The sequence below is a fragment of the Thunnus thynnus genome, chromosome 6, assembly GCF_963924715.1.
Source record: "Thunnus thynnus chromosome 6, fThuThy2.1, whole genome shotgun sequence".
Lineage (NCBI taxonomy): Eukaryota > Metazoa > Chordata > Actinopteri > Scombriformes > Scombridae > Thunnus > Thunnus thynnus.
This window is the reverse complement of record NC_089522.1, coordinates 26,906,588-26,929,818: the sequence shown is the minus strand read 5'-3', so window position 1 is coordinate 26,929,818 and position 23,231 is coordinate 26,906,588. Positions and strand designations below refer to the sequence as shown.

General features: G+C 42.9%; 1 protein-coding gene across 1 annotated transcript in view; it reads right to left on the bottom strand.

Annotated features, from left to right (window-relative positions):
• Positions 1 to 19,612, bottom strand: part of plxna2 (plexin A2) — a 168,097-nt gene extending 148,485 nt beyond the window's left edge. Inside the window, exon 1 of the mRNA XM_067593095.1 lies at positions 18,493 to 19,612. The gene's annotated coding sequence lies outside the window, so the exon portion shown is untranslated. The remainder of the gene's footprint in view (positions 1 to 18,492) is intronic.
• Between the last annotated feature and the right edge of the window lie 3,619 nt (positions 19,613 to 23,231).

The window sequence follows — 23,231 nt, the reverse complement described above, 5'->3', positions numbered from 1 at the left end:
CTCATGACCATCTGAGTTTAGAGGCCTGCAGCGAGGCCCTCAATTGCCTTTCACTGAATTGCTCCCATTGAAAGCAGTCACAGTGCTTCATGACGCCTCAGCCTCTCTGAATTATTACTCCAATGAATGCATTTTTGAGATGTTCCACAAAAAAAAAAGCATGTCATCATGACACAGGAAGAATCGAGTCTCAGCATAGCTGCCTACCCCTGAATGCAAACAAGGGCACGTGCATCTAATCTTTCCCTTTAACCCTGTCTCTGCTGAGCCCCCCCCCCCCCCTCTTGCTTCACACACTTCAAACTCTGTTTGAGCAAACACATGCTGGCATTACGCCTAAACCTATGACATCCACCAAGAGATTACAATGTCATTGTTATTCTAATGATTTTTGTTTCCCCTCCCACAGCCGCCACCTCCTCACAACACACAGGCGTGCACACATTTACTCTCATTCTCTTGTACAAGCTTAGACACGCACATATCCGCACCCACAATCAAAGGCATGCACGTATATAGACAGGGCCATGCAGACGACGTAGATGTACATAAATTATCCCGCTTTTTTTTTTCTCAAAACCTTGTTTCAGCTGACACAACTAACAGCCTCCGCGTACTTTTCCTATTAAATTGGAGGTTGAATCCTAAGGCGTGATCTTCTCAGGCAGTCCCTCTACCAGTAGCTATGTGCCGTACGCCTCATCATCGCTGTCTGTCATCCTGTGAACGCAGCTTTCTATTAGGAGGCATTTCCATAAATCTAAATTGTAAAGGGCCTCGGCAAGAGGAGAGGGAATCCTCGGCGGGCGTAGAAAACAAACAGAGTAGGATGTCACTGGAGGCCACAGGATCAGATAGCTCACTTCAGCTCACATACAGATTGGAACTGAATCAGGCTCTTTGATTGACACCATACACATTTTATCAAATCGGGGGGCCTTCACTATCCCTGAAGCATGTTGCAGACGCTGCTTATCCTGTCACTTTGAAAGTTAATATAGTGGTATAATGAAAGCCGTAAGGGAAGGGATGCAGCTGTGCGACATAAAAGGTAAACTTCCTATGGTGCGGTGTGTTTCAGTGACTGGTGAATTTGAATTGAATGATGTAAATATAAATTATTAATGACAGGAGATATACAGATATACAATATCATGGACAGCTGTCAAATGTGAATCTCCTGCAGTCAAAAGGAAAGTTAAGTTACTGTTGAGGCTGATGTACTGACTCTGTGTGGCGATAGCTGTAGTAATTGGTCATTTTTTTAATCTGTGACCTTGTTTTATTGGACCACACTAAAGTGTAAAGTGTACATAATATTTTGTCCCCTATTATATAGTTATAAAGTTATGAATAAAACAAGATAGGAAAATTAATTCGACTAATCTCCTAAATGAAATGATAAGTTTAGCAATGCCGTTATTTTTATTTCTCCTTTCTGAGGCAAATCTGGAATAATGTGGTGTGTTTTTTCCTGGCAAAATCTTATGCCGCATTTAAGAATTGTTGAAGCAGACAAATGGACTTGGCAAACTGAAGAACTTGGCTGGTGCACCAGGTAGCAGGTGCAAAGGACAGCCAAAGGGGCACTGGTCTGAGTGAGCAGGCAATTGTGCGTCCTGTGTGGAGTAGACTGGAATGAAATGAATGAGTGGCTCAGTTCGCCTGGCCTTGCTGCAATCAGATTACATAAACTCTAGGTCATTAATGTAATGCAGAGTTGAATATAATGAGGACTAGCTATGTTGAGGGTGGCTAAGCCAAGAAGATACTAATAACATTAACCCAAACTAACACACAGCCCACAGCATGACCTGTGTGTGAGTGCGCGTGTGTGTGTGTGCATTCAAACATTCAACATTATCATAGTATGTGTGTGTTGATGTATTTGCTTTCTTTCTCAACAGACTCTCCCTGCAGAGGTGTTATCTGCCTGCAGCTGCACTCTGCTAAACAAAGCCTGGACTCTGACCTTTGGTGTGCAGTTGCCCAATCAGAATGAGGCACCGATGGACCGAACCTTCTGTCAAATAAGCATGCCAAATCCGGAGTTAAGCACCCCCAAACCGCTCTGCAAGTGAGCTGAAATGTGTGAGATTAAGCGCTCCTCCCATGCAGTGTGCGTGAAACATTGTAGGTTCACGGAAGCAGACAAATGAAGACGATCACATGAAAAAAAATGGCTTCCGTTTCAGTAGCCACATACAGTATATCCCCACGCGTTCACGCGCTCCCCCACCCCCCTGCCTTCATCATTTGTCTCATCGGGATCACTTGTGCTGGAGCATGGCTCACTGGCCAAGGCGACTGCTGCTGGAGGGATTGGAAGAGGGGAGAAGGATAGAGAGGGAAGAGGAAAAGGGGGAGGGTGAGCAATAAAATACAGCAAGAGAAGAATTGAGATAAGGGGGCAGAAACGGTGAATGATGGCCTGCGAAAGTGAGCGAGGAGGACAAAAACAAAACGGCGCCCCAAGTTTGAGTGTGTGAAACAGAGATAGAGAGATGAAAGAAAGACAGGGAGAGGAGGACAGAGAGAGGAAGAAGGGAAGGGAAGGAAGGAAGGAAGGAAGAAGAGGGAGCCATGCAGCCATTACTCCAGCTGGGTAACAAGCCGTTGCAGCTACAGCAGCAGCCACAACTCCAGAAGCTGGCACGGTACGTCCACTATTATCTGGAGCAAATTTACACAGCCTGGCTGGCACACTTGAGAGCGAGTGGGAGGGGAAGGGGGGGGGCTGGTCAAAGAGCGAGAGGATTGAGGAGAGCAGACATGTAGAAAAAAAGGAAGTGAGCAAAAATCTAGATAGTACTATTATTTCGGTCTAAATGTATACTATATGTACTCATTAGACAATGAAACCTGTTATTTCACTCAGCAGGCACCAACCAAAATCCGGAATGGTTATGTAAGAGTTTCTGGGAGGAAGGAAAAAATGATAGGAATCCTGTCAGTCAAAGTAATCCCTTCAATTTCTCCTGCTACTGTTTCATCTAAGGACTGTATGATATAGCCCCGGTCTAGCTCTGTAATCACATGCTGGCTGAGAGGATGAGGCTACTCTGGGCTGGCTAACACCCAGGTACTGGAAACGCAGCAGGAAACACACTCTTCCACTGAGCTCTTCCATCAAAAGCATCACCATGAATTGCAACGTGGCTTAAAGGGGTAGGTTAGATGGATAAGGGAGTATATGGTGTGTTATTTCTTACATGATGATATACAACTCCCATGGACTGGGGGCTGTGATCCAACTCTCATGATGTAATACAGACATGTAACCGTGAATGCTTAGTGGGCCAGCTGTAGCTCTATCTATGCTAAAATCAATTATCTGTCAATGCAATTAACAACACAGTAGAGTACGTGTGATCTCTATTCCCCCACCGCTCTAAATCCTGGAACAGCATCCGTAGCACTGGCACAGTAAGTAAAAAAAAACTAAACACTATGCAAAGACACATTAAACATCCATTGATCCTCCGTGAAGCTCATGAGAGTTAAAGCCCAGTTTAATGATAAAGCAACAGACAGTCAGTTGTTCATCTCAGCTGTCATGTGATTGATGATGTCTACAGCTGTGTTTTTAGCGTGGGTGTGTGTTCATACAAACGCTGCTGTCTCTCTGTGTCAGTGTGTACGTAGTCAACTTAATTCCTCACACAGAGGCGGGACGACAGAATTATCTCTAGGACTCTCTCCGCTGAGTTAATGATGTTTACAGCTAGCCAGGTTCCTTCACGGACATTTTGACAAAAACAGCAAGACTGTATAAACAAATACTTGGGTTCCAGATGTGAAAAGTTTCCCGTTGTTACATAGAAAGCTTAGACAAGGTCTATAGCTTGCATGTCGTAGCCTCACTCGCAGTCTTAGGGTCCAGCAGTAGCTTCACACGCACGGCTACAGGAGCTCATCTCAGGCTCATGACTGATTTATTACAGATGACTCACTTGTGAGGAGTTAAAACCGACTAACCCCGGTGACCTGGACTTCTTCTCTCCAGACAGTGTGCAAGAGTATAAACATCGCGCCTTGTCCTCATTGTCTGCTGCCTTGACTTCACACCAAACTAGATTAAGGGTCAAAGAAGGCCAAACATTAGAGTCTGACCAAAGCCAGACAGCCTTTGTGAAATAACTGCACAGATAAGGCTTCCTGTGAAAACCTTAAGAAAGAGCAGTTTAAGTCTGTGTCTGTTCACAGTAGCAATGGTAACAACACTTGAAAACTTGAGACATGCACATAAAATGATGTTATTAACAGTGTGAGAAACCTTTCGCTCATATCATAGAGTGAATAATCTTGACATTTCCACACAATTGTAACAGCATAAATTTCAGTTAATGTAGTGATTGTATTGTTGGTTATGTAAACTTTTCCAGGAGGAAGGAAACCTTCACTCATTGTGTTCGAGACCTCCTGTGACCCTTTACATAGCAGTGCCTGCCTCTCAAATACACACTGCTGTCTGAGGACCATTAAGGCCTATTTTCAGGCCCTTTCTGCCGCACATATAACAGATGCATTATCACACAATCGCAGAGAGTTCAGTCTCCCTCCTGCTCTCTCAGTCTTTTTCTCTCTCAACCTCAGCCTGGTAGAAGCCCCTCTAATTTAATCAGAGGTGATAAAACACCACAAAATCAAGTCTACGGCTAGTTACTTAGCCCAATCTACCTTTGGATGAGAGGCAATAACAGCATGTGGTGAGGAAATCGGGTGCTTACTCACACAGAAGGATACATGCCTAGCAAGCAGAATGCACTCTTTCTGTGAAGAGTCGGTGCTCAACAGACTACAAAGCGCAACAATAGTATTCATCTCACTGTGTGTGTATACAGCAGACTTTAGAGTTATTTTAACTGGCAGCAAGGGTTTGAATAGAGTCCACGTGTCACTGTTGTAGCAACATTGTAATATATTCCACTAACAAATCTTGACTTTCAAATAAATGAATTCTGTGTGTTTACTGACCAGAGAGTTGAGACATTCGTAATGTAATGGCCACATGTTATAAGAGCAGTCAATGAACAGTGTTGCAAGATAGAGTGAAACTGTCTATGACATCATCCATTCTAGAATAGAAACTTTTATGGACTCCTTCTGGACAATTCTGGAGATGATTTCAGTCTAGCATGTAAGGAAGCAAAGTTACAAAACTGCTGCCACAGACCACAGCTCAGAGAAAAGCTTACACTACATTTGTATGCAAGTCCAAGTAGGACTTGCATTGAATATGAATAATAAAACAGTAGTGAGCGCTGCAGTAAGCATTAGCTCAGCCTTGAACATGCTGGCTGTATAAAAAATCCACCTGATCGTCCTCTGGAGTGCGGCAGCTGCTGCCAGGCCATGCCAGGACAGGACAGGAGTAGGATGGGACAGAGCTCAGAGAGCAAGCTGGCTTACTGACTGAGTGACTTGCTGGATCAGTGCTGAAGTGCACAGGCATGCCTTCCGGCCTGTTCCGTGTGAACCCCACACAGGATGGAGTGCTGGCTGGGATACGGTGGAAAATCAGCACTGGCTGGCTTCCTGTGAGCCAGTGTCCTGAGAGTCAAGCGGGCATATTACCACAGTTAGCACTTTTCTAACAACACACTAGTGTGACATTTTAAGGCAGAAAGTTATAAACTGCAAAATATATCAGATGCTCTACACACTACATCACACTACACAATTACACTGCTGTACTAATGATTATTAAAGTATCACAAGTAGTAAGAATTTGGCCTACATTTTTCTTTGATGAAAAATAAAAAGAGCATTTTTGAAACTCAGCAAAAATATATAAAAAGCATGTTCACAGCAGTGACATATAGCATGTGCCCTGAAATACAGGCATGCACGAAATAATGTGAAGCACATTTATTACACGTGGCACAACTGCTCCCCACCTGCTTACAGTGAAATGGGTGAGCAGTAGGGAGGTGGGAGGTGGAAGGAAGGAATGTCATGGTGACCTAGAAGGTCTATGATGAAAAATAGAGTGTAGGCAGAGTAATAGCAATGCTGTGAAGGTTGACTATTGTACTGTATAATATGCAAGAGATGGAGGAAGTGTTTATACGAGCATTACTGTCCACCACTGTGATGAAGCACAGAGAAACAGCAAATGCTCGGAAGGGAAAGAGGTCCAATACTCATTATGTTCAAAGTCATGGGGACAGGAGGGAAAAGAGAAAATGATGGCCCTGTAGACATCTCTGGATTATGTTTTGTGGCCTTAAACAGCCAGGCAATACTGAAAAACCTTGGACACCACAGACTACTATATTCCTAGCGTGCTTCTTTCTTGCTTCGACCTCCCCTCACCCTTTTTCCTTTTCTCCCGTCATTACAGCTGCAGTAACTCTGGGCTAGGGCTCTGGCCTTTTTGGTGAACCAAGGAAAGTCAAGCAGCCTGAAATGACATAGAGGTGACGGTGGTAACTGCAGTGAAGCAGACATGTAGGATGCTTACACTGTACAAGATTCCTTGCTGTCAGATCTGCTCTGACTCTGTCAGAGCTGTATGAAGAGCTACTACACCCTGTCCACTACATCAGTGAACCTGGGAATGAGTGCTCCACACTCATCTTCACAGGCCAGAGGCTCCTGAGTCTGTCCCCTGCTCAGCTGTAGACATAACAAGGAGGTAGTCAGGCCATCCATATTCTTTAGACAGACACTGGTGAGCATATTTTATATGTGGCCACTGAGCCCTATACAACTGTCCGTCAGTATTCTTCTTGTGCTACATCTTGATATAGTCAGCATAGAGGCTTGGATCTCTGGAAAGCATGTCACTGATGTAATCACACACACTTGCATGCACATAAGCGGGTCTTGAGGGGGGAAAAACATTGACATTCAGAGCAGGAATTGTCTAAATCCAGCTCTAGTTTGAAATGGACTGTAATTCTTATGATGCTTTGACTGCACATCATGTAAAATGTTGGGCGAGAGAAATACATGTATAAAGGGCTTAAGTGTAACAGCTCTCCAGTGGAGTATCCTGCATTGCATTAGTCACCAGATCACATTTACAAGTACAGCTTCTCTCTCCTTCTCTGAAGCTGAATGCAGCAGTTGCTTTCTGAGTATTAAGTTTGATCAAAGACTAATCTCCGCTAGTAAGATGATTAAAATTAGCATCTGTTTCATTGTTGAGGAAGTGAGACTAGTTGGGACAAGATCGCACAGTGCAACAGAGAGAGAGACACACAGTCAAAAAGAGAGAGGCGAGAGAAAGAGCAACGAAGAGGCTAGACGGGGAAAGAGTGATATCAGAAGAAAAAAAAGAGCAATAAAGAACATGGACAGTCAGAGAAATAATAACTGAAAATAAATCAAATAAAAGAGCATTCCCATGCTTGGTCAGTATGACCAATGCCAAAACCCAGGCGATCTGAATTCCTCTGTGGCGGCTTTTACCTCGCATTAACTTTTTCCTTAGACCGCACACATAGATGATGAAGCTGAGGGAGGGACTCTGTGGCTTGACTGCTTTAAAAGCGATCATACTGGGCCACGGGTTTAGCGAAGCATTAAAATGAGGCTTCGGCAAGCAAGCCAGCCCCTCTCCATCCAATTGAGAGATGTAACTGAAACCTCTCGATGATAAGTATGCTGTGGCAGAGGATACGAAGAAATTGATGCCCATGTTAAGAGTCAGCATAAACACAGCAGTGGGCAGCCTGAGTATTTCCTTCGATCACCACATTCTGTCATTTCTGAGTTGGGGGAGATGGGGGCAAAACATGGGGTAGGGTACTTGGCAGTCGCCCTCTTAGCCAAACAAAACAACCCTGCTGCTGCTGCTCACCATAAGCTGCATCAGCAGTGGGCAAAACATATAATCATACTCCAGCAAGAAAACTGCAATAACAGGAAAGAGAAAAACGATAAAAATCAACTATTTGCTACCCTCGAGAAAATGTAACGAAGGGGAAAAAAAGCCCCATTCAGCATTTCATCAGTAACATAAATAGGAGCAGCTGGGGCAAACTAACATGCTGAAGTGGGCTAATTAGGACACTTGGTGGTTGGTTCGCTGCTGTTTCAGTCTGGCTGGGACCGACTAGGAGTCAATGAGAGAGTTTTCCCATAAGTCTGGAGTATTACACTTCCACACACACCTAGATCGTCTACAAGCCCATACCGCACATCCTGTGAGATCGCCGAAGCAGAGGGCTAGTTCTCAAGCTCTCTTTTATCTTCAACTAACCCTGACACTTAGTTATACCTGTGCCTGGCACACAGCGCCCTTGACTTCTATGAAAACAGTTCTGGCTTCCTGTTCCGTCCCTCCCTTCCAGCTTCCTCTCCTCTTCCTGTCTGACTCAGTGTCACAAGTTACAAACCCAGGCCTCCCTGTTTCTTCCTCTGTTTTGGCCTGGCATGCTGGATGCTTGTTAAAATCAGCCCTCTCTGTGCAACGAGAGTGACCCTTGACCTTTAACAGTCATAAGGTCAATGTAAGGTCCTGCAGGAGCAATATGTCCACTTGTCTTTTACAGGCGTTCACTTTAAAAAGTTGGTCGTATGCGTCCAATTTGTACATTTTTATCATCATCTGAATCAGAAGTCAGTCTCTAATCAACATGCCATTTTTTTCAGATTAATTATCAATGATAGCATCTTCCTCAAGTGCAGAGAAAGCTTTTGGATGACACTTCTCAGTGTTGCTCAGCGTTTCAGTTAAATTAAGTCATATCTATGCAGCTAATGCCCTTTAGATAGGGCAGTTATTGCGCGACTAATTCATCTCCATTTCCTTTCATTTAAAGACTTTCCTAGTAAAGACTCTTTATTGCCAAATGTTACAAGCAGCTCAGACATTGCATTATATTAGAAACAGGTTCCTTTTGTTGCACTGGTGCTGCTATAAAAGAACTGCACTAAAACAATGTAACAATGACTCCAGCAGTAAAATCAGCCTGGCTTTCATTCTACTGTGTACGGTTTATTCTCTTTTCTTCACTTCCCTTTTTTCTGATTGGTTGCATCAAAGAGTAGTGAGAGGTGGGGTTGTTTACCTTGAAACAGAGCTACAGTACATTCTCTTTTTTTCACTTCCCTTTTTCTGATTGGTTGCGTTAAAGAGTAGCGAGAGGTGGGGTTGTTTACCTTGAAACAGAGCTACTGTACATGTAAAGAGCCTCAGGGAGCAAGGTAGGCAGACACACAGCATTTCACCTTTTCAAACCTTAAGCCATTGAAGCTAATGCTTTGTACGACACAACCCATGAACACTGTAGCCTTGGCAAAATAAACAGAGGCAGGGTGTCCTTTATCTGGCTCGTCAATGTCTGCACAAAAGGAATCCATGAAGGATTTAAATCGTGGTAAAAGGAAGTGCGTGCACTCAAATGAGTAAGAATGCACTAATGTGTACTTAGGACCACAGGGAGGGGCTGGTGGGACCATTGCCCGGCAGGCCCTCCCTGATTTAATATTCTTTAAAAAATTTAAATTCTATTTTCCGATTCTTTTTTTTTGTCTGAGGATGCACGGCAGCAACGGGGGTTCAGGTCCCAAAACGCAGGTGAATGTGAAAATGTGCTGACATTTCCGAGCACATGCCAGTCCCCTCTGGCACCCCTCCACGCACCGAGCTCACTTTCACTGTTTCCCACTCCTCCACCCTCCCAAATAAACAGAAGAAAACGGATACAGGAAGCAGAAGAGCGGGAGGAAGGAGGACATGGAGGAGATGACGCTCTATACTGTTAACCACCGGCGTTGAAAAAAAACAAAAAAACAAACCATTTAATATACTCCTTAAAAACACAAAAAAATAATAATGCATAATTGTATTGATCAAACCTCCCTCTTCAGTGATATGTGAAGTTGTAGTTAAATGTGTAAAAACAATACATTTAAATTTGTTTATATTCAACATGATGTTCACAGAAATAATGCCTGAAAGATTGTACATGCTTTGTAATAAAATGCAAATTCGCCTCACCTATTCACCCCTGTCAGGTTGAACAAGAAATGTGGGGGAGGGCTTGCGGCAGCGAGGCGATGAAGCTTGTGCAAAATACTTAATAGTAAACATGGTACCTACAAGCTCTGAGATGCCTTCCTCAATGAGAAAAAAAAAAATCTTCTTATGTCCCAGCTTTACACTTGTTCTCCCTGAGAGATGAATAAGGAAATCGAGGTGTTGTCTGGTAAAACCAAGGCTGTATTGGCAGTAACATGTCAAATATCCTTTGAACGCACCTTCTGTGTGTATCAACTGGTTAACAGCATTAGCTTCCATGGTGTAAATCCCTAACTGTTGCAGATTAAGACAAGAAAGGATGCTCATTCATTGCTTTCAAGTACAAACCTGCCCAGTCCTCTGCCTTTCTCACTCTCTCCACTCACTTCCCTCCCTTCTCTTCTACCTCTCCCTTAGGCAAGCAACTGTTTCAGAGCAGTCATATTTAATCAACATCTCCACGGACAACACAGGGATTTCAAGACCTCTGCTGCAAAAGGCTCGGCTGTCACACTCAAAATAATTGTCTTAGATACCCTGATTCATTCTCCTTAAACACTACAGAAACGAACGCCACTGACCCACATTGCAACTGATGTGTGAAGATGTAGTGATTTTTGATTATCTGTTGTGCACGGCGTGACATCACGTCATGTCACTTATTCTATGTTAATGACTTTCTTTGCATCTACTGTAGGTTACATGAAGACGCCGCTGTCATGTTTCACATTTCATTGGTTATGACAGAGGCAGAATAATGTGTCTGTCTGGACGAGCTCCCGCTGTTCCATGTGGAGTACATGCGGTGTTTCCTTCTGATAGCAAGGGGCAGTAGGAAGCAAGAGTAGTGAAACAACAACATCCAACTTCCCCTATGATAGATTCATCTTGATAATGTTTGGCTGGCAAGAACAAATACCAGTCATTCGGCAGGCACACTGTTACTGTAGCTCAATTTAGTTTGTACAGCATGAATCACAATGGCAATTTTGTTGATATTGTTTGATAAGACCGGCCTGAAATGCATTGAGAGAAAAACAGGATTTATTGTTCCTCAGTATCCCACACATTCCACAAAGCCCTATGCTTATGGTTTACAAAGCTATAACTGTAGAAGTCAGGCAGAGGTCAAGATCAACAAAAAAAGCTGTTACATTCATGAAGTGTTATTAACAGTTTTGCTCTGAGCATGCCAGGAAAGCTACGACTCACCCTCCGCGTGGACTTCGTGTGGGCTCTATGACAAGTAGCCTCCCTTTTTTAAGTACCTTTCATCCCTTTTCTCCCATTGTCTGCAATATGTGGATCAGAGTCATGTATTCATGCATAAACATAACTGTTATCCCAGGAGAGAATTAATTTCCCCTGGACTGGACACTATAAATCACCTTGGGCCAAAGTAAAGAGTCTGGAGCTACAGGACTGGCGGCAGTAGCTTTAGACCAAACTTTTTTCCATGAAACATCCAAGAACCTTCTTTCTCAGTACCTTCAAAACATGACTAAGCATTCGAGTTAAACAAAAACATGGACCTTCCATGTTCTTAAGTCATATTTTTTGTTCCACTATCAGCAGTCAACTCATTCAGTATTTGCCTTTATGCTTCTATCAACGTCGCGGGGAAATAAGACGCCACATTCTATGTTTTGAAGTTGTGGGAGTTTCGAGGTCTTTCATCATCAATTTAGCACAATTTACTTTGGTGTACAACAGTGGGACAAGTTTGTCAAGAGGATATGTGAGTGTGTGTGTGTGTGTGTGTGTGTGTGTGTGTGTGTTTGTGTGTGTGTGTGTGAGAGAAAGAGAGAGAAAGGAAACAAGAGAGAGTAGAAAGAAGGAGGACTTTTCCAGACAGGGCCTCTGCTTGCTATCTCACTCAGGAATGAATTTGGAAGGCCTTATTTTCCATTTTCTTTTCTTCTCTTTTCTCCTCTCTGCTGAGGGTTGAGGATGAGTTAAAGCTCACACTTAGAGGAGCTATCCACCATCCACCCTGATAAGGCTACGGCTGACTGCAAAATAGTAACAATGCAGGGAGAGCATGGGTGCAGGTACCTACATGTCACTGAGCCTTGGAGGGAGGGAATCTGAGTGATGTGTTGCCTTCAACCCCATAGTAAGAAAAGTTAATACAATAAGACAGCAAGACATACTCCTTCAAAACCAGCATAGAGAGAATTAAGTTAATGTAAATACAGTGAGCCGCTGGATTTTTACTATTCTTGGGCAAATACTAGCATGAGTCAATCTTGTAAGAAAATTACACCTTGCTTTGAAATGCCTGAGAGACCTAATGGGCATAATAGGTTCTTTTGAACTGAAAGTGGTCCTAGTTGTAATTGGGCCGCAGTGTATACAGTAGAGGGACAAAGCCGGTGTTGGCCGGACTCCCCTATGGCACATGATGAGTCTAGACAAGCAATGTCTGCACCCCTTTTCTGCAGTAACCATGGCGACAGTAGCAGGCAGGGGCATCCTCATCACCAGGGGGCAGTGTGGGCTGCGCAGCATGGTGTTGCCCTTACTGCCTACCCAGGTGCCTCATCTTCAACACACACACACACAGACACACACACACACACACACACAAAAGACACATGTGTCATGCAGTCAAACAAAAATAAATTAAAATAGACACAAACACACACAGCCAAGCACAAATTACACACACACAAACACACACACACACACTGTCATCTGCTCCTGACAGCTGCCCCTCGGCGTCTAACACAAACCTCCCCCCCCCCCTCACCCTCCCACCACCCACCTCCCAACTCTGCCTCTCTCTCTCCCGCTCCCTTTTGTTGCTCACTTATTGTCAACTTACCACCAAACAAAAACGCACATCCTCCCATGACACCAGCTAATTGATTATTGATGGTGCCAGGCTAAACTGACTTATATTCAAACGGATGTGAAAAGAGAAAACGGTAGAGACAATGCATTCAGGGCCATTTCATGAAAATGAAGTAAGTCAAGGCATTTGTATGTAAAGCTCCAGGTCTTTCTTCCCCTCTCTCTTTTTGTTGTTGTTGCTTTGATAAGCTGCTCAGGCTGCACTGGGCAGCTTTGAGAGCAGTTTGAGGGCTAAGGCGACTGAGGGGGAGCAATGTAGGTAGTGTTCTGGAAACAAGCTACCAGTCGACCGTGCTTGAAAGGAAAAAACAAAAAAATCATAACAGCCCTTGTGGCTTGCTGGGTTGACAGTCTGACTTCCAACCGGCGTGAAGATCAGTGACAAACAAACAGCCAGACTTGTTATTCTGCGGGTCCCTGTGCCAGGATTGTTGCCCTTATCGCTGGCATCGCATAATTTTGTTACACGTGCAAAAATATAGGATGGCTTGTGACAGCAGAGATCAGATAAAGAGTGAGAGCGCCTGGGCAGGGGAATGTGGAGATGGGCCTGAATGCCTAAACAGGCTGTTGTCATGTGAGCGAGAGAGACTGATGATTGTAGCAGGCAGATTGAGGCACTAAAGAATGGCAGAGGCGAGGGATCCTGTCCCATGGAAATGTGTCATGAAGGCAGTTCCATTAACATCTTAATAAAGGCTTCCCATGCCCTGGAGAGCCCTCGTGAGCAGACTGCCTTCTCCACTCACATAGGGGCCCAAAGCCGCTCTCGCAGCACGTCAACGAAAGAACATTTAAGTTCTGCCAGTATTGCATTGTGAGGGTGTTAGGCTTCCCAAAAGAGTAGCCTAAATGCCTACCCACAAACATGCTCCACTAAATTCCTTTATTCCCCTTTCCCTCTACTTTCATTTACTGTCCATTTCTCCATCTGCTGGATTCAGCGGTCGTACAAAAGGCTTTGTTTCAGCAAGCTGGCAAGCCTTTGGGACAGCAGAGTGCACACTGGGGTTCATTGCTAACTTGCTGCCATCAATAGAGGGAGCAGGATCTGGACTGGCCACGGTTGCGCCTGGCAGAGGGACGACTGTTAACCATTCCCCGCCGGTGCTCTGATGAGACCGGCTAGAGCCTGTGGGGGAGCTGTGGATACACACAAACACACACACGGAGGCAAAAGACAGCCAGCATCCTGACTGAGACTGGGGAATGAACTTTCTCAACAGGTTTATCACAAGAAAAGTCCAAACACAGTCGAACACCACAGCAGTAAAGGTGGCTTTTTTTTCCGTGAGTACTCACAGCATTATAAAAAAAAAAAGATACAGTCTCCCTGTGTATCATGAAAAATGAAATGCAAAGGAGTGGCATTGATTTTTGCACTCTGTGCTATGTGTTGCTCATACTGGGCAAGCTGCTACTTAACATTGTTGTGGCCTGTAGTCATCAATTTAAAATGGTTTCAACAATTCAATAAGTCACTGAAGGCTATACGCACAACTACTCAAGATGATGAAAATGGTTACAGCAGCATGACTAGACCATTAAATGTAGCCCTGTGGTGTTTTCTAACATCTGCTATTGTGTGAGAATTACCAAAGAGTAACGCTGTATCTTAAGATCTCTGATACGTATCTGTGTGTTTATGATATTAGGGGAACATCTTTTGAAGATTTTGACTCTTTGGCACAAAGCAGATGGACAGACTGAGTGTTGGGATGCATCAAAATGTATATGTATATGCATCAAATGTATTCTAATAAAGGCACACAGTGTTAGCTAGAACTTTTGGACAAAGTTTAGACAACACCGTTTACTTCTCTATGAAAGAGATCTAATATTCATCTATTTACCGAAGAGAGTCGGAAAACAAGTTGGCTTTTCTTCGCTTTCTAATGCAAATTCTATTTCCATCACCCATTGTGCAAGCTCTCTAATGTCAGTTTCCAATTCTAGCCTGATATTTGAGTATCAGTATCAGAGTCACTTCCTCAAAGTTTAGTGACATCTTATACCAGATGTAGTGAGATAAACTTCCTCCACTCCTGAATCAACATATCAGAGTACCGCCTCTACAACCAGCAACAGCTTAAACGAACATTTGTTTGAATAATCATCGCCTAGAGAGACTGTTTCTACTGCTAAATCTAGTGCTTGAAACATCAGAAACAGGTAAATCCGGAAGAGAGACGGCAAGCACATGAGATGTGAATGGAGCAGTCTACTGCCTGGATGAAGAGAAAGAAGCTGTTGTGATCTTCTTCTTCTTTTCACTGAAGCCAGACCCTTCACACACTAAATGTTCTCCCTGGCTACACTCCACTTGATCAATGTCACCACCGATCCAGATCTCCCTTACGTCAATCCTCACACGTACGCTCTCGCCATAAATGCGGATTCCCAGACAAACATGCGCATATAACAAGGCAGAGAGAGCGGAGCGTGTGTGGGTCAAGGAGATTGAGATCTCTGTTGTGACAGCTGGACAGTTGAGAGGTTCAGATAAACAGCCCACAGTGAGGGAAGACTTGGAGGCCAATTGCATTAAAACAAACACTCACTCACTATTTGTACACTCCGGCAGATAGGAAAGGGAGGACGTATATCAAGGGGAAGAATGAGTCAGTGAACTCACAAAGCACCATTATCTGCATGTGTTTGCATGCGTGTATGTGTGTGCAGGCAAAAGACAGTTGGGATGGTGGGGGTTGCTGTAAGTGGAGGGGGGTGGAGTGGGGGGGTGGGGGGTGGTGGTGGTGGGGGGGAATGGGCTTCGTTCAGAATACACAGCCGCTGAGCGCATTTGCAGTATTCACTCATTAAGAAATAGGTCAAGGATTCTGCCTGCATGCGTAGCGACTTGTCAAAATCTCTCAAGCTAAACTGTGGTGAGTCTGGCTGCCTTAAGGGGGGAATCCAAAGAGGAGCAAGCAGTGTGCTGTGTGAATGCTGGTGGTGACACAGCACACAGAAAAAAAAAACATTAACAACTCATTCAGTAGCAAATCATGCAGTTAAAAAATTTGTTAGTAATATAATCACAGTTGTTGAGCGGTTTAAGTGGAAGGAAGAGAGGCTTGTGTGCTCGCATTGTGGCCCCGATAATTAACTCAGCTCATCGTTTAGGCTCTTTGCTCTTCATCAACAGAGGACGCTCTTGAGCCATGTGTGCCAATCAACAGAGCCGGTCGCAGATACTCATACTGTAGATGCTGATGGTGGTGATGGTAGCTGTGGCGATAGGAAGTCTTGTATGGAATGTAATGATGCTTTAGATACTCAATCCAGAGGGTACGTTTTAGATGACTAGTTCCTCTTAAAAACATTTCATTTCATAGTCAGTGGTCACGTATCTGTACACAAAAACAGATACTCCAAAAGTCAAGATGAAATGTTTACAGTGAAGGCAAAAATCCTGCGCAATCCTGACTAAAATGAATCAATCTTGTATGTGAGCACAAGGTGAAAACACTGCTATTAAAGAGCGCAACACCTGGGGAAATGTGCTAGTCTTAAACAGACTTATGCAAATCACTCCAGTATCAGAAATACTAAGTACAGAACACCTTGCTGACCACACAGCTCCGCCGTAAATCCAATCAAAAATATTGCAGCCCCCTACAGAGAGGTGAAATGGAGAGGCAGAGGCAAAGAAACATCAACCGTTACTCCACAAAGCTCGATGTAAGTTTGTCCAGTCGAAGCAATTTCTCTCCAGCTTGGTGAGGTTAACCTTATTGATTGGATGAATGTGTGATGTTGTGGTTCTCAAAAGGCTTTCTAGGACGGCCTGTCTTCAAAGGTATCACTTGAAAGTGATTCATTGAGCAGAATTCTTAACGTCTTTGCTCATATCCTCCATTATTTAGAAAGAGAACAAACTGAGTGATTCATCGTCTTCAGAATAAACCGGGAGCATCAACAACAGCTTTGGACATATTATTAACAGCAATTTACTTGCATGATCTTGTCTTCAAAGAAACAAGTTAGCAGCAATAAACTTGAGTCATATCATGTGAGTGTGGGATCATAAATGGTAAAAAAAAAAAAAAAAATTGAGCCAAAGCAGAGCTAATAGAAGGGTATAAAAGAGTCACATAACAGCTTCCGTACAGCTAACTGGTCAGTGAGGCTGATTGCTCAGCGGTAGATGTCAGTGATTTTTTTTCTTTTCATTACATTGGAGTTAATTAGGTGAATATAATCAGCATGTGATAATCAAACTGATGCTGAGTGCTGGTTTGTTCTTCCAAAGGCAGCAATTTCCACCCTGGTGGCTGCTTTGGGGTCAAATCGGGAGTTTCACTTTGAGATGGATATTAAAATAATGATGTGAGTGGGTCACGCTTCAGATGCACAAAAAAAACGTGATTTCACCAAGAAGGAGCGGGTTTTGATTGCACGGGCAGAGGGATTAATATGCTACCCATCAGCCGTGGCAGATGTAAGTTATTTTCATGCAAATGTAAGGCAATTTTCTACTTAAGACAACATTTATTTTCTTTAGAGTCATTGTCATGGGTGCTTGCCGGAGCGCTGGCGGTGTGACAGAGAATGAAGATTTGTAGGTGCATCTGCTGAATTGGACAGATGAGGTCTCGAGTCAATCTGGAACCCTAAATTGATGCCAGTTGGCAACAATATATCAGATAGTTGTTCTTTTGTTGCAATTTGGGTTTTTTTTTTTGGTTACGCCACTTGAGAAGAGGAGATAACAACCGTACATGCAAAGAATTTAGATGATGTGAACTAGATCAGTGACATTGTGAAACTAATTTGCACTTTTAGTGAACACAAAAACGGAGAGAGAATGATAATCACTCCCGACTACAAACTCACAGTTCACTTGTTGCAGTGACACACAGGTCCAGGTGTGTAGCCCGCTACCAGTCGGCATATTACATCTAAAATGGTTTATGTGCCGCCTGAAGTATTCTATAAATATATATCTCGCAGACACTGTGAACATGGCTGTGTAATACTGAGCTCACAGTCAAGGTCAACAAATCAAAACCATTAGACAGTCTAGCACTGTGATGATTGCTGGCATTAGGACATAAAGACACTAAAAATAACTCTGCCGGTCAACTAACTTCATTAAATACAGTAGAACAGGATCTCACTTACACAAACCAGAGGCAGCTCATCAGCAAGAAAGATGACAACTGGAAGTAGCATCTCTGTAGCACCAGTTGTAACTCAATAATAATGGTGTATTATGAGGCAGCTAAATTCTAATAAACGAGAATAGAGCATAAACGGTGGTGATGTCCAGAATCCAGAACAACACCTGTGAGTAAAGCATACTGTAGATGCAAAAAAAAACAAAAAAAAACAGCTCCAATGCAATTATTTTTACAAGCACAAAAGCATAAACCATACCTTTTATGGTCACACCTCATCATTCATTTAGGCGTCAAAGAGTTGTGGAAAAGCCACAATGAAATATTGAAACGGGCTGCTACCTTATCAGAGCCTGCAGCCTGAAATGAAAAATGTCTCTCTTCAGTTGTCTCTCCGCAGTGTCGGAAATGAGCTCTTAACGGAACAGTGTGGCTGTTTTTTTTTTTTTTTTTGTTTGTACTACATATGACAGTCGTGTGGGATTTAAACGTAATATTTAAACGGATTTAGCCTAAACGAGCGTGTTGATCACTCACCTCTTCATTTAAACTGGATCTCCTGGTTATCCTTTTCCCTCCAGCGCGGCTGCTGCTGTCTTCTGGGTTTTAACTGATGCGCTAGACTCTCACATCCACAGTAAAAAAAAAAAAAAAAAAGAAAAAAAAAAAGAAAAAATGTTTCCAAATGCTCTATCTGGACAAAGTCTGCCTTTTTTTTCGGAGATGCTTGAATAATTCTACCTCCACTACTTCATCCAAATTCTTGATTATTTCAGCCTACGTAACCTGTTAAGCGGCGGTGGCGGCGGCGTCATTCATTCAAGTAAAAAAAAAACCTTCATTACCGCGAGTAATTGCAAATTCACTGCCTAAACTTCGCAGTAGAGGCTTTACTGAACTGACCTCGTAATGTTACTTTACTAGACCGTGTCAATGAAACGGCACATTCCTTCAGTTCGGGATTCAGCGTCCTCCGGGCTGCTCTACTGTACGTGCAGGTTATGTACAAGCTGTGGCCAGGCTTGCCATAGTCCGACGGTTTAATTTCGCAGCGTCGGTTCAGACCCGCAGCGTGGCTTTCTCACAGGGGCTCTGCCGGACTGACACAGATTAGCGGCTCCATCAATGTACAGTAGTTGTGTGTACGCTGCCACTGGCACACTGCGCGTTTAAACCCAGCCCCCTCACACTCATTATGGTGTTAACTGTTTCCACCCAAAGAAACACATTAATAATAAATAAATTAAAGAAACATTTACGTACAATTCAAGAAATCAACAACACGTAGGACGATTTTTTTTAGAAGACTTTTTTTTTTCTTAACACTTTTTAGCACTTTGTTAACATAGGCCTAACACCATATTACAGTTGGCACCATCCACCCACCTGCCAAAAACACATTTCCAAAAAGATTCTCAATGACAATGACTCTGAAATTTCTAACACTCTAAGTATAATAAGTATTAGAAACTAAGTATATTTTGTAGTTTGGATTTCTTCCTTCATTCTCTATAGAATGAGACTATATTGTACAGATTCAAATGTCCCATCGGAAATCTTTACCTATAACCGGCTGAACTGATTAGATATTGATGCAATCGGATAGGTATTTATGAAAATACATTTTTCTTACCCATCACAGTTTTGTCTGCGCGGCACACACCACCAAACCACTCAGTGACGCTCTCCCATCCAACTCTGTTAGAATACTGCCATCTATAGACCAACCTTTGAACCTGCTTCTGCTCTGATACAAGTCTCTCTCTCTCTCTCTCTCTCTCTTCCTTCTATGATTTCTTCATTTCTCAATTTCTGTTTTTCAGTTTTCTTCTTTACACTCTATCTTTATACATACTTTTTGAATTACTACTCCTCCTCGTTCTCTTGCTCTGGTGCATCGCCAGTGAAGCTGAACAGCTCAGGTATGTTCCAGCACTGAGTGTAACAAATCCTTAAAGTTTTTTTCCCTAAAAAATTAGCGTAGCAGCAGTAACACTGTGGGCTCAGGTTAAAGAGATTAATACATGGGCCAGTTATCTTTTTTAACCTATATCCTAACTGTGCATATAAAGCACTTTTAGATGAAAGCATGAATAAAATGGTGCAGAGAAATCCATGACAAGGCATCTTCTCTTCTTTCTGCTGCAACTGTAGTTACATCCCATTTTTGTCTCTTTCTTTCAAATCTATGAAAATTCATGTTACTTGGGCTGCAAATTGCATTCATTTCATTTCATTAATTTCATTCACTTTTTCTTTGATCAGTGGCCTCGATATTGGCTGCCAAGTGTTGACTTTTAGCTTTCTTTGCATGACTGAGACCATCATCCAGCTGTTCATCACAGTATCTGTTATAGTGATGGAATGACATTGACATAGCTATACAATACACCAATACCAACCCTTTATCTTCTTGTATCTGTGCCCTTAGTGGGTTATGACAAAAAGTAGGCTATCCACATTCTCTGATGCATCAATAATGCAGAGTGGGGAAAAGGGAGCCAGTGTCTGCCATCAAAAGAATTGCAAAACTGCCAGGAGGAAGAAGATGTGGAACAACCAGTGTAAGTACACTAAAAGCACAGCGCCCACTTAAAGACAGGTTCAATAGCTGGAGGGTGTCCATATTGGAATTCCACCACACTACCTCTCAAATGGATCTTAGTCAACCCTAGGCAGCAGGGGTAATCAAATACAGACTTTTTCAATCCATTACTCACGGCCCTGTTTGGAGCAGCCCTGTTTGGAACAAGCCGTGATTTGTTTGATTGGAACATAACTCAATTCATATTGAAAGAACAGGTTGCACAGAACTGTCTGGAAGAGGTTTCGCCTGTTTTGTGCAAAGAGAAATGATAGATTAACTCATTTTGCAAGCTGGAGCTCGGTTATCACATACGCTACAGTTCTATTAGTCATGTTTCACTTTAGGACATATATTGACTGACTGAAGCTGACTTCAGATTCTGTAACAGTGAAAAGGAAAAGACAAGTACATTGTTTGAAATAGGAAAAATATGTATCTCAATTATTAATATTTTTACAAGGATTAATGTGAATTGCACAGAAAGTAGTTAGCCTTTGAATCATTGTATATAACATTTATATCATTACACATTTCTTACATTTCTTGTACTTCCTTAAATTTTATTTTACATTCAATCATGCACAAATATCATGTGACAAGCAATCCAAGAGAAAAATATTAGTATTTCCATGCCTGTGTATCATCTTCTGCTCTGGGTCTTTGCTCCTTCAAGCACTTTAATTCAATGCAAAGACACAGCGGATGCTTATCGATGTGCTCATAACTCACAGATGCACCTCTTGTCGTAGACCTTCATTAAACCCCTGGGTCTCTTACACAGTAGCAGGCTGTGACAAGATGGTCCAGGTTTTCAGCGGTATAACTCAGCCACTTTCAGTCCTGGCGTCTGTCCACCTTGGATCTGAAATCAAAGCACACATCATTAGTCATTAGGGTGTTGTCAGATAGGCACGTCTGTGGTCACTTTATATTTACATTTCCATTTGGAATCTGTCCTGGTAGACAGAAAGAGTTTAGTAAAGATGTGAGGCAGCTCAAGGGATTCAAAGCCCACAGTGGGTGAAAAGGTTAATTACTGGAATTATGATTGTGTGATGTGCAGTACCTGCTGTTTATCTCTGGATGTATGGAGCTGGCTGGGTGCATGCGAAGAGGGGGAGTGATGCTGCAAGGCATGTGTGACGGGAGATAGAGAGGGGTAATTTGTGGCAAAGCACAAGGCTTATTTGTTGGAAGATCAGTTCAGTGAACAAATCAAACAGTGGTCAGGTGGAGTGGTATGCGCAGTGCCGGGAATGAGGATCCCAACGGTAATGCGGAGAGATGGCCGGCTGCAGGGCTGCCGCTTGACCGTTTGCTGATCAAAGTGCTCGCATGCGGTGATTTCATACTAAGTTGGAAGGTTTCAAAGGGGCCTCTTGTGATGCCTTTAATTCTTTTTCCCTCCGGCCATATTTGAAGATATCACGAGGGAATGTGGCAACCTGTCGACTCCACTGAAACTCCATTCCCTCTCTTCTCTGACCCATGTAAGCAATCAGCCTGACTGGAGAGAAAAACAAATACCAGGAAACAATTAGATGAAAAACTAAACTGTCACTGTTTTGCATATGATGCCAATTATTTCTGTTACTTGGTTAGATGTCATTTATTAAAGGGAACAACTTTGCTAACCTAATTATTTTGAACGTTTACGATTTCTTCTAATTATCAACCAGTTTTATGTCATGTAAGTTGTTCAACATCACAAGTATAAAAGATCAAATGCAACATTTATACATATGCAGATACAAACATTCGTACATACCCCGTTACTGACACACATTGTATTCTCATTTTATCCCGTAGCTGCAGAGCAGAGTAGATTTATTTTTGCTTCTCATTCTGTAAGCAGTAGAGTCCAGAGTGTGCAGCATGTGTCTTGGGATTTGGATGTGTGTGGCATTTGAACCAAGTCCATTATGGAAGTCCACCCCCGCTGCTTACTTCCCACCATCCACCTGTTAGAGTGGGTACCGGATACATACTCAAGAGGCTCTAGGGACTACTGCCATGCAATCAGCAGATGCACACATGCACGCAAACACATTCTCTCTTACACACAAAAACCACATTCGTACAGGTGGTCTATTACATCAGTAATGGCCCACTGATGGAGCCTCAGCAGCCCACTATCATGCGATGACAATCGGCCAGTTTCCCCGCTTACACTAAGGAGAAATATGTCAAACAGGAAGTTACCAGAGAAATAAAATTCAATCTAACACCATCATGCCCAGCTCAAGTTTTAGTCAACAAATTGCAACTATTTGTAGGATGATCTTAGCGAGTGTATTTTGAAGAGGTTTCATAGCTGGTTTCATAGCTTGTTTTCTGTTCCCTCTTCAGGGAAAACAATTCACCCTGAAGTTCAATTGAACATAATGTGCCTGATCTGTGGCCCAAACGCACATCTCTCACTGGAGGCATCTCTTAAGCTTGTCAGGATTTGTCAATGGAAAAACAAAATTAAAAGAGCAATTAATTTCCACAGAGATGCAATCACAGGAGACGTGGTAATTGCAAGCTGCTCTGATGTGTTTGCTGAATGGGGTGCTGTATTAAATTGTTTTTTTTTTTTCATTATTATTATTATTTTGTCCTTGCTTGGAGGCATTCCATGAGTTGCGGTCGTGTGCTGTAATCTCACACATCAGACTTGTGGCAACAAATCACGGACTGAGATGCC